Raw genomic sequence first — 18,328 nt, 5'->3', positions numbered from 1 at the left:
CTTTCCCGCCCTCGGGCCGCCATCTTGGGTCGGTTAGCGGGGCGGCCATTCCAGAAGATTTGTGGTCGGGTCTAAGATTTCAAGTGTGCTCGCGCCTGCCTATTTGCTCTTACAATGTTTTGTCCCTTCGAAATAAGCTCTGTGGGTCGGAGCGGGTAGGTTTGATTGTTCAAAAGAAACTTGGTGGCGAGGTCGGTGTTCGGTCCACGTGGGCTTGGGACCCGACGAGCGTTACATGCTGAGCTGTCTGGAACTGTTGTTATCGAAAATGTGCTGTTGTTGTCCTTCATTTCCCTGTATTTGTTGGCGGTATATTTGAATTTCAAATGCTTTTCTCGTTATTGCTGTGCAGCGTGTGGGTTTCTGGCAAGTGGGGTGCAGGCCTGGCCTGCAGTGGGTTTGCTCATTGGTCCTTTCCCGATCTTTTGGTTCTGCTACGGTGGGGAGTTTCGATTTGCCTGCAGGGTGCGTGCCTCTTTATTTAGCCCCATTGGCTTCGTGATCGACGGAGGCCATACGGCCTTGTGGGATGTGCGCAGTTGCGAGTGCGGCGCGCGGCGCACTGTCTCATGCTTGGAGGGGCGAGCCAGGTGCGGGAGGAACGGGCCAGGGGTGTGCAGTGTGCTTTCAATGTTCAGGCACCCTGGGTGAGCACAGGGGTTAAGCGTGCGACTTACCAAGCACGAAGTCGAGGGTTCGTACCCACCTTGGGGCGTGTGTGCTTTAATTTAAAAGAGCGATTGCCCCCCCCTGGCCCCGCCTGTGTTTCCCGCGTCATGCTCCCGCCTGCCCCAGCGCAGTGGCTACGCCGCATTGTTTTATTGACATTTCCTCTTTACTTTCAGGAGCCTCTCCTGTGCTTTGGAGGACGTATTGGTAAGGCACTTGTCTCTACCTCATGGTAATGGTAGCGTAGCGCATTAGTCAACTCTGCACCCACCAAGGAAAGTGCGTGGGGACTAAGCGCAGTCTAGACCTTACCCGGTGTCCGCCGTCGGGAGATTTTCCCGTTCCGGGATGTGCGCAGCGCTGGCCTAACGATCCCTCCCCCGCTTTTTTGTGCGCACGTCCATCGATGCACTGGTCTCTTGCTTCATTTAATATTGTCGTGCTTTGTTTTGCAGACTCAGGTTCAGTCTTGCGACCGCTTGGCGCTTCTCGGCCTTTTTCGGAGCCTCCGCCCCCCCCCCCCCTCTTTCAAGTACTAGTTAGTGTAAGGTATGTACGACCGGGAGAGTTGGGCGCGGTTTTGTCTTCATCATGCTGTACTTTTCCGCATTCTGCTTTTGCACGGGTATGGGCGGAGGGGGGGATGCTCTTCAGCAAATCAGGCATTGTGTTGGTCGCTTTGTTCCCGGTTCCGGCCGGTAGAAGTTGTCCAGTCAGTGACTAACTTTTCTTTTGTCTTACACAGTGGCACTCAGTCACAGGAGCAGCCTCGGGGGGCGCCCCTTATTCCCGGCTTCGTTAGCATTCAAAGGAATATTAGGAGAGGTATGTACGACAGAAGTGGTCTGTACTAAGGGGGGGGGTGTTGGACGCTACTTGACAACTACTCCCATACCCCCCCCCGTGTCAGTATCGGTCCTTTCTTCTTTTCAGGTCCAGCGCTAGATTCGCCCCCCTCTCCTTTCCTTCTTTGGCAAGAGTATTCCCCCGGGGGGAGGTGGGGTGGGCCAGTCATTGGGGGGGGGGGGTGCTTTCTTTCGCAAAATGTTTGTGGACATGGTGGCTCATGGTTATCTCTCTTTCAGGATACGTACAAAGGCACCATGGAGAGTCAGGGGTCCCCCTCGCTATTTACGCAGACGTCTCAGGTTGATGATTCGGGTCTAAGACCTTCCCAGGACCCACAGATGAAAGCTTTGTTGGATATGATAAAATCAAATGGGGTGGCGTGGGCCAGTGAACTTTTGTTGGCCAACCCCCCTAAAGCCCCCGGTGCGGCCCCCACCCACCTGGTAACTGAAATAGACATAGCAGAGGACCCGGCCACTGTGAGGCCTAAGCGCACTAGGAAGCCGACAGAGAAGGACTTCCCAGCGGAACCTCCCCCTAAGACCAGGGCGGCGGACCCGGTCAGGAACGTCATTGTGCACGCCCCGGCGTCCCCCCCGGCGGTGATTCGGGTGTGCCCCCCTCCGCCCCCACGCCCGGCATTGCCCAGTTCGGAATTTGCTACCCGGGAAGATCTGGGTAAGATTACAGACTCGCTGGCTTTGTTCATGTCAGAAATCAGAGCCGGTTTGCGCGCTGCCCCCGTGCAGTCTCCTGAGTTAGTACATTCTCAGTCGGTGGCACCGGCAGCTGTGGCGCCACTTCCTGCCGCTGGGGAGGCGGACGTGGCTCGAGTTTGGGGCGGGCTTCCTGTTCGAGGGGGGGATATTGCCAGCCCCCTGGCAGGTGTGGTTGCCCTGCCTGTCAGCACGGCTCAATGCTTTGATTCTCCTCCGCTTCCTATCCCAGTTTTGCCGCTGGTCCCGAGTGTGCCCCAGGATGCCCCGACACCCGCTGCGGCCCCGGCCCTGACACAGGCAGTTATCCCGGCCGCTCCTATCCCCTTGGCGTCCGTTGCCTCTGCGGCCTCCCCGGCTTTGGGGGTGGCCATATCTGCGCCCACAGTATTGATGACCATGGCGCCTCTCTTGTCAGGCAAATGTTCACTAGCCTGGCAGGTACCGCAGGCAGCGAAGGAGGGCATCTGGCGTAGAGAATTTATAGACATTTTCTGCCTCCTGATGTTGGGTGCGGATGGGGTGGATGTGAGAAAAATGGGTTCCAAGGATGAGGAGAAGAAAGCGCGCTTTCAGTCCTGGCCAGAAAAGACAATTAAAAACTGGCGTCAGGCATTTGCCATCCTGGCAGCGGTAATCACAGAGCGCTTCCCAGATCAGGCGCAAGGTTTATTCCAGTATAACAGTGTCATAATTAATGAAGCAGAAGCATCATCCGGGATGGGGTGGTACTTATACGATTGTGAGTTCCGCAAGAAAATGTCTGTCTGTCCAGAACAAGATTGGGACCAGGTTGAAGTTAGACTGTGGATGGTATATATGGGTAAAGGAAAGGCTGAGAGCGGTGCTAACAGTATTATCCAGGTTAAGAAGGCTGAAAATGATAAGGTGTTCTCTCAGAAGAAAAGTAATTTCAGGCAGTCCTTTCGCGGGGGGCGCGGTGGGGGGAGTTTCAACAGACAGTACTCCAAGAAGAATGTCTCTGCCACTTGCAGGTTGTACAATGCAGGTAATTGTACCTGGGGGAAGGCATGTAGATTCTCCCACGCTTGCAACAAATGTGGTGGTTCCCATCCAGAGTCATGCTGCGAGAGACGGTCTTCCTCTGCCAGCGCAGCCAGTAAGGATAAATAGTACCCCCAAGATCCCATCCCCGCCCTTTGCCCCCCTGGCTGCGTCCCCCCCTTCAGCTTTGCTTTCTGCTTCTCCTGCCCTAGAGGAGGGTCCCTTCTCGGTGCTGCCCAGTGGGGATCCCCACCCCCTTAGCTCAAAAGGCCCGTCCCCAGTCATCATCCCCAGCCTGCTGTCCCTCCTTCGTGCTTATCCCAATGAAAAGGATAGGGATGTTCTGACCTTAGGTTTCCTGGAAGGTTTCAAGATCCCATATCAGGGTCCTAGGGTCAGCAGGGATGCAGAGAACCAAAAATCTGTTAGGGAGCTCCCTGAGGTGGTCGACAAGAAGATTGGCAAGGAGGTGGCCTTGGGGAGGGTGGCAGGCCCCTTTCCGTCCCCCCCCCCCTCCCTGACTTTGTGGTGTCCCCTTTGGGTGTAGTCCCCAAGAAAGAACCTGGGGCTTTCAGGCTGATTCATAATCTTTCATTCCCAGAGGGGAACTCCGTCAACTCCTGGCTTCCAGAAGCGGCCTGTTCTGTCTCTTACTGTTCCCTAGACATGGCCATCGACTTAGTGAGGAGAGCTGGGGAAGGGGCCTGGCTTGCTAAGGCGGACATAGAGGCAGCCTTCCGCTTGTTACCTGTACACCCGGACAGCCAGCACTTGCTGGGTTTCAAGTGGAAAGGGGGGTACTATTTTGATAAATGTATGCCAATGGGTTGCGTTGTCTCTTGTGCCTTTTTTGAGTCTTTCAGCACCTTCTTACAATGGGCCCTCACAGCAGAGTACAGAGTGTCAGCAGTGTCACATTACCTGGACGACTTCCTCTTTATTGGGAGGGAGGGCACGCAGGAATGTCAGGAGGGCCTGGACGGTTTCATTGACCTGGCTAGTCGCTTAGGTGTGCCGCTGGCGCCAGGTAAGACTGAGGGCCCTGCTCAAGAGCTGACCTTCCTGGGTATTGAGCTCGACACGCTTCAGGGGGTGTCACGTCTCCCGGCAGAAAAGGTGGTTGGTTTGAAGAAGGACATTCATGCCTTGCTAGGTAGGGATAAGGCACCTCTTGGGGTCATTCAGAGTCTTCTAGGCAAGCTGAACTTCGCTGCCAGGGTCATTCCGGTGGGGAGAGTTTTTGCGAGGCGCCTAGCCAGGGCTACTGCCAAGGTCCACAAGCATTATCACTTTGTTAGATTGACCTCTGGACTCAAGAAAGATTTGCAAATGTGGGATGATTTCCTATCTGATTTTAATGGTACAGTGATATGGAGGTCCCCGTGGGTGGAGAGCCCGGAGTTGAATATGTTCACGGACGCCTCTGGTCGTGAGGGCTTTGGGGCTATTCTGGGAGAGCTGTGGTGCGCGCAGGAATGGCCCAATGCTCGGCGCAAGCGTGGTATTACTGCTAACATAACCGTCCTGGAACTCTTTCCCATTGTGATTTCTCTACATCTTTGGCCTGATACTCTGTCCAACAGGAAGGTTTTGTTTTGGTCTGACAATATGGCAGTGGTGCAGGCAATCAATGGTCTATCTGCCAGCTGCCCGCTAGTGCTGTCCCTACTCCGCGAATTGGCTAGCAGGTGCCTGCGTTGCAATGTTGAATTTAGAGCTAGGCACATTGCGGGGGTCACTAATGTCGCAGCTGACGCTCTTTCTCGTTTGCAGTGGGACCGTTTTTCGGGCGGCATGTCCTCAGGCGAGAGAGGAGATGACCCCCTTTGCACCAAGGCTTTGGCGCATCTTGGAGTGGAGCAGCAATTGAGAGAATTAGGAGAGAAATCTTTAGCGCTGGGTACAAGGAAACGCTATGCGAGTCACCGTTCTACTTTCCTTAAAGTCATCACTGACTTAGGTTTACAAGCCTTGCCTTTGGAGGGTAGAGTTCAGGCATTTGTTGTGTGGGCTAAGAAGCAGAAAAAGTCCCACTCTTGGGTTTGCGGCCACTTGGCGGCCATTAGCCATGAGGCTAGGTTGTGTGGGGGGAGTGACCCAGCCAAGTCCTTTGTGATTAGGGCCGCCTTGAAGGGTTGGGCGCGGGAGTATCCCAGGGTCCCGGATGACAGGTCCCCCATTGATTTTCCCTCGCTTCCGGCTATGTTGCTAGTGTTGCGGGCGGTTGTGCATTCGCAGTATGAAGCGGCCCTATTTTCTGCAGCCTTTATTCTAGCATTCTTTGGGGCCTTCCGGAGTAGCGAACTGGTGGCCCGCTCTAAGACAGATGTCTCTGGGGATGCATTGAGAGTGGAGGATATCGCTTTTGTGGAGGGTTTGTCCATCACGCTTAGGCGGTCCAAGACTGATCAAGCTGGTAAAGGGTCTGTTATCAGGCTCTCCCCCCTTGGGGATCCCCGCTTCTGCCCGGTGTCGGTCTTACGGGCCTTCTTGGCTATGCGGCCTGCTGGGCCGGGTTACCTTTTTGTCCATGCTGACCTCAGCCCCTTGACTAAATACCAGATGGACAAAATCATGCTGGCCTGCCTGGACAGGGCTGGTCTGGTAATGCAGGGGAAGAAGTTTTCTAGCCATTCCTTCCGCATAGGGGCGGCCACATCGGCTTTCCGTGCTGGTATGCTGCCAGTTCAGGTTCAGTCAGTAGGGCGCTGGGAATCGTCTTGCTATAAACGTTACATTAGGCCCTGATTCCTCTCATTTGTAATTTGTGTGCTTTGTTTGCTGTGTTTTGATGTGGCGATATTGTTTTACTTGTGATTTACTCAATAAACACCCTTGAACATATTGCGTCTTTCTTTGATAGGTTCAAGAGTATGGGTCGTGGGGCACTCCATGGTCGACAGATTGGCCCGGTGGGCAGCGATCAGGCAGTGGACTAGTGCCTTCTCAAGTATAGACTGTGTGTGGTGGGGTTTCCCGGGCATGCGCTGGCATAGCTTACTCTTTCGGCTTCGGGAGGCCCTTGCTTTGGGTGGACCCCCTCCCCACCACTTGATAATTCACCTGGGTGGCAATGACATAACGTACTTGGGGAAATCCACTCTGCTGCTTAAAATGAAGACCGACTTGGGGATCATCAGTGGGCTTTTTCGGGAATGCGAGGTCTGGTGGTCCGAAATAGTGCCCAGGAGATCCTGGCGGGGTGCTAAGTCCAGTGAGGCGATTGAGAAGTCTAGGCGGCGGATCAATGCGGCCATGAAAAAGTTCACCCAGCGCAGAGGTCTAGGCTTTATCAAACATGACATGATTCAGGACAAAGTGAAGGGTTATTTTGAGGAGGATGTTGTTCACCTCACGCCTGTCAGCTTAGACCTCTTCCTGCTGGATTTGAAAGAAGCACTCATGAACAAGGGTTGCAGGTAGCGAAGGTAGCAATGGTGGGGGGGCCCGTGCGGCAGCGGGTACCACCGCACAGGCTGTGGCGGAGTTACTGGGCGATCCGGAAGAAGAGAGGTGCAAACGATGTACTTCAGCGGGCACATAGGGGTGCCAGAGCCTTACCTGTAACCTCATGGGAGGTGCAGGAATTTGTGTCGGCGCCCCAGTAGTCCTTCGGGCGGTTGTGGGCCTGTGCAACTGGGGGTTTGCCTAGTCACGCCCCGCAATGGGCGTGTCAGTATTTATATTTTAATTGTACAGCAGTTGGGTGGTTCGCCACTGTGCTGTTTGGCTCAACAGGCGGGCAGGTGGCGAGAATGCGGCCTGCCCTGGATCGCCCGTAAGTTAACCCACCATCATTACATATGTTGCATGTAATAAACCTGCAGCAATTTTTTCCCAAACCTAACACAGTGTTTGTGTATTATTTGCGGGTTTGGGCATTTGGGGGCGGGGGACTTCCTGTGGCCCTGATGTGACTATGCTTCATGGAGCCGGAGCTACCCCGGTACCCGACATGCCACCACTGAGTAACTGGGCATAACGCTGTCGCAGGTGGCATGGCGATTGATGGCATTATGTCTGACTGACTGCCAGTTACTTAGTTAGTACTTAGGGTTACACTCTTCGTCGTGGTCGGCTGTGGGGCACTGCCTTTATTAACTGATAGGCGAGCCGCCTGGTGGTGCTGTCTGCCCTGCGGACTGGCTGAGGCTCTGACTCGTGGGGTGCGGCTGTGCCGGGGCATGGCATTGGCCAGTGGAAAAAAATCAGCGCGCACGCCACAACTAATACCCAATGATGTTCCTCCATAGGTCTGACGCTCCCGCCCAGCGGCCCAGTACTGCTCCTGATTCCCACCCAGCACCCACCACAGGCAACAGTCGCAGACTCATAGGCACTGGCAGTCCACTGACTGAAAGGGCCGTGCCCTGCTGTCACTATCAGTCAGTGCCATGTTTTCCTTTGCAGGCCAGGGGACATTGGCTGCTTAGTTCTGCGTAGTGGCATACTGTGTCCCGCAGACCTCTTCATACGATCGTCCCTGCCTAGAAGCAAGCTTCCACCGCAGCCCTTTGGATATGAGTGCCTCTCCCGCCCACTGGCATGCTTTCTCTGGCAGGAGAGCGGGCACAGTCTTCCTGCCTTATTGCATGTTATACCCTTGGCTTTTGGGGGTATGTATGTCTGTCCTGCCCACTGGAATGCCTTCTTCTCTCCCGCTTTGCTGCCTGCTTTCTCCTGCTGGCCTGTGGCCGTGTGTCTTTCCTGCCCATTGGCAGGCTTTCTCTGGCAGACCTGTGACTCTGGCTGGCCTGGAATGGCCATTCTCTGGCAAGCCCGGTGTCATGGGCATCTTTCCTGTGACAATAAACTCTCTCTGGGTTACCAGGGAACAGTGGCACCCAATGGTCGGCTTTTATTAATATACTGGGCCATGGCCCTTACCTGTCCCCTCACACCCCTGTGTCTCTAAAGAGTGGGGAGCGATTGGTCATTGCCTTATACTTGGTCAACCGAAGCACGGGTGCATCAGGTGCAGTGGCATTGGGGCCCAGATCCCTGAGTGGGGCATTGAACCCTAAATATTGCTGTATTATATTTGGTAAGTGCCATCAGCAAGGACATAGGCGCCACTGGCGCATCAGGTGCAGTGGCACCAGGGCCCTGGTCCCCGAGGGACCCGTTGAACCCTGAATTTTACGCCATTATATCTGGTTCAGGCCAGCCATCAGGCGAGGGGGACGTGCATGCTTTTCACCTTCCCACTACCTACGCATTTTTCTCGACCCTATAAATAGCTTCCTTCAAAATGATCCTAATCCTACCATGAATTCTGCTCGCTATCACGAGGAGGCAGAAGGTTCAGATTTTAGTCTGAATATCTCAACGGAACGAGTCCATAAAAATACGTCCATCGAACTGGGTGTTCCCTATTTTAAGGAGAAATAAAGCACGTATCCTCTATCCGCTGTAAAGCGCTTTGACGTACACCTGATGTTTCCGCGCTGAATTTTCCATTTGTTGTCCATATTTGGCAACATATCCAAAATCGTATTTTGTTTCTCAATTGTAGCGCACTCAAACATTCAACCGTTATGGTGCGCATAATATAAAACCGAAAATCAATTAATGAATCAATCTTAGGCATTTAATTAAACGAGAGCTCTCAAGTTTCCCAGTTCGCTTTATGAGTAGGCAGGTTTTTGTTTTGCTTGACCGGTAGTTCTGATTTTTATAATGAAACAAACAGAACTACAATTACTAGAATGCAAAGTAAAGAAACCTGGACTGAAAGAGCTACTTAGGGATGAATGTGGTAAACCCGAGACTCTGTTAAAAGTCCTCCTCTCCCACCACCAGGCCCCTCCACGGTTCAGTCAGTTAACTATAATAAGTACCCACTTCAGGGCAAAAACCGCCCGTCACCCCGTCTCACCCCATCCCTTGAAACAAAATAATTAACTTTTGTATTAAGACTGAATGTTTGATTGGGAGGGGAGGGGGTGTCAAGGAGAGATTAATTTGCACGACAAAAAGGGAACAGTATCAAATTTATGATTGATGAATGCTGAGCTGCAATTGCTTAGCTCTAGCCTCCGGACCGGCTCACATTCACAACGCAAAGCAGCACACTGGCACTCTGCGCCGACTCAGAGTTACTGTAATTGTAATTATAAACATCTTATCATTCATATGTGACGAAGTGCAGTCGTGCAGACAGACGCGGGTAGACCCGGCCCTGAAAAGTAAGTGCTGGTGCTAAGCACCGGAAAGCCCCGACACAAATTAAGCATCTGACACATGCTGTATTTCTAAGAGGAAGAGTTAAGTGTGGGGTGAGGAGTGTTGGTTGTGATTAGAAATGCACATTATTTTATGGCACCGTTATCAGTTGCCTTGTTAAGCTTGGAGCAGCACATTTGTTTCTGGTATAGGACTTCGCTTGCCAGTACAGTAGACAAAATAAACTAATGTACATACAACTGCACCACCTATACCATTTTAAAAAAAAATTCATATCTTAATTACATTTTATCTTTTCTGGTACATCGGTTCACAAGCATCTGCACATATTAATACGTCTTCGATAGCACTTGGTATATAACTCTGCGTATTATGGTCAAAAACATTTCTCACAGTTTACATCGATGACAACCATAGCCAGGCGCGGTGGTTACATTTATATGGACAAGCCTCTTTGGGCTTCTACGGCCAGCACATTCTGCTATCTCCAGTGAAGGACCAAGACAAAAATATTTAGGGCGCCTGTCTATGACAGCGAGGGTGATTCATTAGGACATCAATGCATACAGTCATGTATATTGCACACTGAGACCCAACACTAAACTTGCATCATGCTACGTGTCACTGGTAAGAAGCTCAATAAACATTTCAGCGTCAAGTCCGTTTATCAGATATTCATTTTTATAACAGCAATTCTACTTCACCCAACTACTATAAACAATAATGCAAAACAAAGAGAGAGAGACATCAGTTAACCGAGGGCATACATTTCAAGTATATGGAGTGTCTTCTGGATGGACCCGCGACCAGACTGGTATACAGGTATGGTGCATGGGCTGCTACTTTAACTTTTGTGCGAGTGCGTTGTTGTAGAGGTGATGCATTACAGGGGTTGCTCACGCATTGCGTTTCTTGGGGAATGAGAGGTGTCTGCCTAGCTTCATAAGTGTGCTGGGGGTGGCATGTGACGAGACCGCAGTGTCAGCGGCCAGGTGACTTTTCAGGTGTCCAGTCCTGTTTGTTGTATCGGAGGTGTCTGCAGCATGGCGTTAGATCGTGTGAAGTTCCCCAGCATGTCGTCCCAGATCGGCGCAATGGGATATTTTCGCAACCCTGCAGTCTCTTCCCTGTGAAGGGTGGTGCTCTCCGCCCGTGCCCAAACCTCAAGTGATTTCACCCAGTGTGATGCCTCTGGTGGGGCCATGTGTTTCCACCGCTTAGTTATGAGGTGCTTTACGGTTATGAGGCCTAGGTCACGAAACCTGGAGCCTGCCTTATTGTCTTTGGTTCTCTTGTAAAACCCTAGGATACAGACTTCCCACGTGGAGGGTATCTCAATGCTCGTGCAGTTGGTGAGTGGGTCCAAAATTGCGCACCAGTAGGGTAAAATCAGGGGACAGGACCACATCATGTGCAATAGATCAGCACCCAGGAGATAACATCTCGGGCACTTGGAAGTGTTGACGTCAAAATATTTATTGATTTTGTCTGGTGAGAGGTACACTCTGTGTAAAATGTAAGTTTCTATAAGTTTAAATCGTGAGTTTCGTGGTATGTGCGTGGCACTAGCTAAAACATGTTCCCACTCTCTATCCGTCCAGGGACGCCCCTGCACAACCTATACCATGTGCCAATCTGTTTAACCATGCCAACTTTGAAGGGGCGACCATCAACAATCCACCACAAAATTTCACAGCTAAATAAATTGTATAATGTAGAAGCCAAATTTGATAAAATGGCCTGGACGGGGCAAGACGTTACCTGAGAGAATGGTTGTAAATGTGCGGTTCCTGTGTGTATATTGGGTTGTGTGTGGCTGCACTCACACTGTATTTCTGCATCAGCAGTAATGGATCATTAGTGGAAGACATAAGGGACAGGAGATGGTACCACTGGAAGAACTGCTAGAAGCAAAGGGGGATAACCAGTATTGGAAACTACAATGAGAGCAGTGTTAGGAATGGCATGAACCTCAGAAGGTCTGTGGAAGAACTGGTTTGAGGTGTAAAAATGGGGTTGAGGTAGCAGCAGTTTACATAGTGAGATGAGCACCTTTTACAATTATTTTTAAATGGCTGGATGGATAAAGATTTTTTTTTAAACTCTGTTTATTAACAATAAAGTGAACATTAACAAACAAGGCAATAAAAGGCAATACTGCTGGATACATGCTCTACGGGGGGAAAAAGCTTGTTACAGTTCAATACAAATCGTCAATGTCGAACGATAAAAGGGGGGGGAGCAGGGAGGAGACAGATACACATTTCCTTAGAACTAAACAACACTAGGAATGTCGGGTTAGGGGGAAGGAGGCATATCCGAAGTGTCAATGAGGGGAGGAGTGCACACATCAACCCGGTACGAGTTCCACTGGCCCCAAATTTTGCCCCACTTCCTCGGTCTGCCGCGAGCCACATACACCGTTTTCTCCCGAAACATGCACCAATCCATATTCTCCTTCCATGCAGAGATAGTAGGTGCTCTCTGGGATCCCCACAGTTGTGCTATATCTCTCTTGGCTATCATATTCCCAAGGGTTGCCCTCCTAGTCTGCGCAACATCATAATCAGTCGGTTCGCAAACATTCAGCAAACAGCGCCTGGCTTCAGGCAACAGCGGAACTCCAGTGACTTCCTCCATTACTGCATGCACTTGACTCCAAAACACTACCACCGCTGGGCATTCCCAAATTATGTGGAGGAAAGTACCCGTTAAGCCGCATCCACGCTTACACAACCCATTCACAGAGTAACCCATACGAATACGGCGGGGCCGGTTATGTAAATCCGATGTAGGATCTTGAGTTGCAATAGCCGGAGACGGGCTGGAATCGTGATCTATTTGGGTGAGGATATCGCAGCCTGCCAGTCCTCATCATCCAGCTCTAGCCCATCACTGGTCCATACCTCACGGAGGTGCACCAGCAAATCTGTACGGTCCTTGATCAATTTATTATATATCAAAGAAATAGTGCTGTCTGGAACGTATCCGTCTAGCACCCGATCTTCGAGAGGGGATGATTCCGGGATTGCGACACCGGCTAGGAAAAACCGAGCTCAGTGCGTGGCGGATCTGCATATAGCGGAAGAACTCCTTGTCACTAAGTTCGTATTCTACCTGTAACTCCTCAAAGGTCTTAATCCTTTCTTTGTTCCAGAGATCCCCAACCTTACAAATGCCAATCATATCCCACTTCTCAAAGCTCTTCGTCCTCCACAAGCTACCCAATCTTTCAGACACATAAAGCGGAGTCGCCCGGGTCAATCGGTCAGACCACCCCATTGCCGCATTCGCACTCTGCCACACTCGCACTACAATCTTAGTGGGTCCTGAGAGTTTCCCTCCAACAGACTTGGAGTAGAGCGCCCTATTATAATCTCCACCCGGCAGCTGCCACTTGTCCATCTCAAATGCAGGGTTTAACGTGGGGCCTTACATTGCATGATTAATCGCTCCCCGCTGGGAGGCCCAATATTAGCGCTTAATATCCAGAAATGCAATACCTCCGTCATACCAGGGAAGTGTCAGTCTGGCAAGGGCGAAGCGAGGACGTCCGCCCCACATCAACCGCCTCTGAAAACTCTCCACCTCCCGGGAGTAACTCACCGGAATGACATCAAACGTGTTCTGAAGCGCATACAAAAACCGTGGTAGAGACATCATTTTGAAAAGGGATGCCCGTCCGAGTGGGGACAACGGGCAGACCACACCAGGCCGCAACTTCAGACTTCAGCCGCTGGAGTGGAGGAAGCAAATTACGCTCGTAACAGACAGCGGGTCTAGTGAAAAAAAGACCCCAAAATATTTAAAACCTATCTGTGTTGCCTGTAAGGGGCAGATGCGTGGTAAAGGGGGAGCGTCCCCAGAGAGTACATAAACACAGGACTTATTCCAGTTAATCACGAGGCCGGAGTTCTTCTCGAACGAGTTCAGCACATCAAACAGTACAGTCAACGACTTCCGAGGCGACGTGAGATACAGCAGAATATCGTCTGCATAAAGTGAAATCCGATCTTCAAAATCAGGGGTCCACCAAATACCCTTGAGTGATGGTTCCCATCGCAGCCAAGCTGCCAGGGGTTCCATGGCGAGGGCGAAAAGCAGTGGGGACAGCGGGCACCCCTGTCGCGTGCCTCTCCCCAGAACAAAGGACTTAGAGACCCGACAATTTACCACAATCTGGGCCAGTGGTTCTTCATAAAGGAGTTTTACCCAGCCGATGAAACCAGGGCCGATACCAAACTTTGCAAGGGCAGCCCAAAGATATGGCCATTCCACAGTTTCAAAGGCCATTGTAGCGTCCAAGGAATCCAAGATGGCCGGTTCATGCAGCGACGCCGCTTTCGCCAGGACGCCATGTAGACGCCGCAGGTTTAATGCGGTATTGCGATGTGGAATGAAACCAGACTGATCTGGATGAATCAGATCGCTGATCACCTTTATCAATCGGTTTGCCAACAGTTTTGCAAGGATCTTGGGTTCTGCATTCAGGAGCAATATAGGCCTATAGGATGTGCAGCAATCCCGCAGTTTCCCTTCCTTGTGAATCACCACAATGGTCGCTAGTCGCTGATCATGGGGAAGGGAACCGACGTCTCGCGATTCCATGAACATTTCACGAAGATACAGCGCCATTTTGTCCGGACACAGCTTGTAAACCTCGTCGGGGAGACCATTTGGGCCCTTAGCTTTACCCGAGCGGACGGAACGAATAGCAATTGCTACCTCATCATCAGAAAATGCTGCGTCCATCAGATCCCTGTCTGGATCCAATAGGCGAGGCAGCGAGATGTCTCTTAACAGCAGATGCGAGTCTTCTTCTGGTCTTTCCGAGACTTGGGAATATACATTTCGAAAATGTTCGGCGAAACACTCCACAATCTCGACCGGGTCAGTAAAACGCACTCTCAATCACGTGAACCACATGACTCACCCTCTCCTTTCTGTCTAACCAGGCATTCAGTTTCCCAGCTTTGTCTCCAACATCATACAGCCTCCCCTGCTGCTCTCTACTCATGGCTCTAGCCGCATCCGCTACCAGGGCCCTATAGTCAAGTTGTTTGAGACTAAGGACATGCACTTTATCTTGAGTGATACCCAACTCCAATTCCCCCTCCAGCTCGGCTATTTCATCTTCCAGACGGACCACTGCCTCTTTTATGCTTTTCTTTGCACCAGCAATTAACGATAATGCCTGACCATGGATAACCGTCTTGAAAGCCTCTCACAGCGAAACAGAAGAGGACACTGACCCCACATTTTCAGCAAAATAATGATCTAAAGACTTGACCAACTCAGCCCGGGTTTTGGGGTCACGGAGATGCCAAGGATTGATCGGAGCCACTCGACCGCCACTCGACCCTCCGAGCCCATCTTCATGTCCATCAGAAGCCACAGAGGGGAGTGGTCTGATATACCCCATGCCAAATGTCTGACTTCCCTTACCGAAGAGGCCTGTGCAGCTGGCATCAAGACATAGTCAAGCCTAGCAAGACTACCATGAGCACCAGAGTGAAAGGTGTATTGTGATTGTCCCGGGTGTAGCAGCCTCCAACAATCAACAAGACCCAGCGTCTCCGAGAAGTTACTCAACCAAGACTGTGATCTCGTGAGGTCCCTGGGGGGGGCTGCGATCTTCCCTACCGGAAATGACAGAATTAAAATCTCCGCCCATGACCAGAATGCCCTCGGGGAGCCCCAACACTACTCTCCCCAGATCAGCAAAGGTCATAGTCTGCAAACCAGGTGGAACATACACAGAAAGCAGTGAGATAGTCTTCCCCTCCCACCTACCAGTGATCGCTGCATAGCATCCCCTGTCGTCAGGAATTGTATCATCTAACTCCAGGGTAAGGAACTCCTAACTAGGATACCCGCCACCCTAGATCCAGCAGTAAATCCAGAGTGTGCAATTAGACGATACCCTCGCCGATTCATGGCATGGCACGTGTTGCCGATCAAATGTGTCTCCTGCAGTAATACATCAGGTGAAAGGCGTCTCAGTAGCTGTAGTACTACTCCTCGTTTTATCCTGTCTCCCAGCCCATTAACATTCCAACACAATACCTTCAACCCCCTACCCCCCATCCCAAAAGTAAGGGCAGAATCCACCCAACAGCGAACACGACACCCAGATCAAAATGCAGAATAATGCGTTGCCTTGAAATAAAATAAAACACACCCGAACCCCCCTCCCCACCCCCCAACAGATCCCGGGAACACGTCCCCACACCCTGCACCCCTGCGTTAGACTCAAAAGCCACCCCAACTTGCAGTGTGCCTGTCGCCCTAACATTAAACTAATCTACGAGAAGAAAAACCCCGGAGGAGGGAGAGTCCCATCGCCCCGCCACCTCTGGGTACTACACCAGAAGTATTGCAAGTACAAAAGTCATCAAACCACAGCTGACAGTTCTGTGCACTGTCCGGGAACCAGTAACCTAGCGGCGGCTGGTGACATTTGAAAGTAGTGGGGCGTAAACTGATAATCATACTGCACCGTAGCGAGCGAGCGAGCCCGAACCCCCTAAGGAGGGTTCGGGGGGGATTTCCCCCCGAGAAAATTTTGAAAATATAGTGGAAAAATGGTGCATTTTCAAGCAAATTTGAGAAAGCAGGAAGGTTAATAAAGCAATTCTGTCTGGCATACTCATAACATAGACTATTATAGTGACCGCAGCACTCACAAGGTCATTTGCGTAAGTAAATGGTAGTGAAGTTTGCAAAGGTAAGTTCCTTTTAGGCGCTGAATGTGGTCACCTCCTGGTCCATGAGGTGCTAGGAAAATGTCAAAGCAAGGCCTTGCTGCGAGCAAGGGCAACCACTGAGCACACTTGATGTGTGAGACACGCGTGGTGTATGTAGTAGAAAGGTATTCGAGAAGTAAATCAGTTTTTAAAACCATCTTTTAATGAAAATTCATATTCTCCATAGGATAGTCATCAGTGATTGTATATAGACCAAGTCGTCATATTACATCATATGGGATAAATTGATGAATATACTCCATATTCAATGGTTAAATAATTTGAAAGCGCTCCGTGTAATTGATATATCCCCAATGCATTTCGTGCGGACTGCAACTCCTTCGTCAGGGGGAATCAAATTTGGATGGGCAAGCGCCTATGAACTCAGCATTCGTACCCGGTCCCAACGGAAAGAACCCGGAAGACGTTCATAGGCGCTTACCCTTCAAATTTGATTCTCCCTGACGAAGTGCAGTCGGCACGAAATGATGTAATATGACGACTTGGTCTATATACAATCACTGATGATTATACACATACACACATGATTATACACATACACACATAGTTTCTACTAACATACAGGCATCACATGCTCACTATACACACACACTTGACATTCACAAGACATGTCAGTGCAAGGTTCTAGGTTTAACCTAACAGCAGACCTTCACACAAGAGGGGTCAGTACACCACATTGTCACTGACACAGAGTAAAACAGGCTAGTCAACTATAAATCTCAAAACCCAGAATGCTACCATCACTGCCTTACAGCATACACCCAGCACAGGAACTGTAGTCCACCCTCCAATGAGGGCAGACTTAGTGTGCCCCTCCAGCTCATAAGGCAGGCCAACAACCCTACATTTTTATGAACAGTCCTAGGCCCTGGGCACACACTACATGATGCCAGGATCAAAATAAAAGTCAGCTTACAGGTTTCACATGTAGTAGGGCACTCAGGGCAGGGATACATGCAAGTTCACCATGCCTAGGACATCCCCACTGCAATAGTCTGGTTGGGATCAGAGTGAATTACACTGGCTCAGGGTTTTGCCTCTTTTTAGAAAAGTATGAAGAATTTCTTACGCCTCTGCAGGAGCAACAGCCCCCCTGGACTCTCTTAGCACAAAAGCTCTTTCTATTTCACACCCAGAATGACACAAACTGGCCATCAGAAACCTTGGTATGAAAAAATGAAGGGTTTTTCAGGAAAATAGCCCCTACTGTTCACTCAGGTTCAACAACAGAAGCAAATAAGGTGCACATTTAGTGAGATAACTATGGCCCTGAAGTCAAACAGTGCGTGCTAACCAGAATAGAGTGTGTAGCAGCAGTTAGCAAGGCAGTTTTCTCTTTAGCCCTCCTAAACACATACACAAACACGCCACACTCAACAAAACCAGTTTCCCCTGCAAATACATCTTACACTTCTTCTCACAATTTAGCTCACATTGTCATGTTAATTTTTGCCCTCTCTTTGTCCTTTTCCAGTGATGCTGCTACCCTACTCTCAGCCACTCAACTAATACAGATATTCTATACTTACAAACTCACAGTGATCTATTACTTGCACACAACAACCTAGCACTGCTACCATTCCTTCACTCTTATGTAACACGTCTTGATCTACTTGGCACACTCATCGGACATATCCACCCATCCTGTACACTCAGCGAACACTTTTGTTCTCCACTTGCACACTCGCTTGACACGTCTACCCTACCTTCACTTGCCTACATTAGACTTTCACCCTCTCTGTTCTCTATACATTCTCAAATAACACAGTCCATATTCCTTGTATACTCACCTTACACTTCTATGGTAAAGTGCTGCACATGGTGATGGACGTGTGCCCCTGCCCTGAGTGCACCAGCTGCAACTATGTCCGGATCTCTGGGGTTCATTTTTGTTGTCATTGACAACCATGGATCATGAGTGTGCACCATGACATAGGCCAGCCTAAAGGATTGCTATCTTGTTGGACCAAGAGAGATCCCCAAAGTGATACTCTCATAGAGATGAAAAGTTACTGTGTTTGCCCAGAGATAAGTAGCGGGTGGCTGGTGGTGGCAGCATACCATATAGTGATCAGTAAAAATGAAACCGGTTTCATGGGAGTGATGCCTAAAGATTCACTCATGTAAAGTGCTTCT

The sequence above is a fragment of the Lissotriton vulgaris genome, chromosome 10 (genome assembly GCF_964263255.1).
Source record: "Lissotriton vulgaris chromosome 10, aLisVul1.2, whole genome shotgun sequence".
In the NCBI taxonomy this organism is placed as follows: Eukaryota; Metazoa; Chordata; class Amphibia; order Caudata; family Salamandridae; genus Lissotriton; species Lissotriton vulgaris.
Note: the sequence above shows the minus strand (reverse complement) of the source record.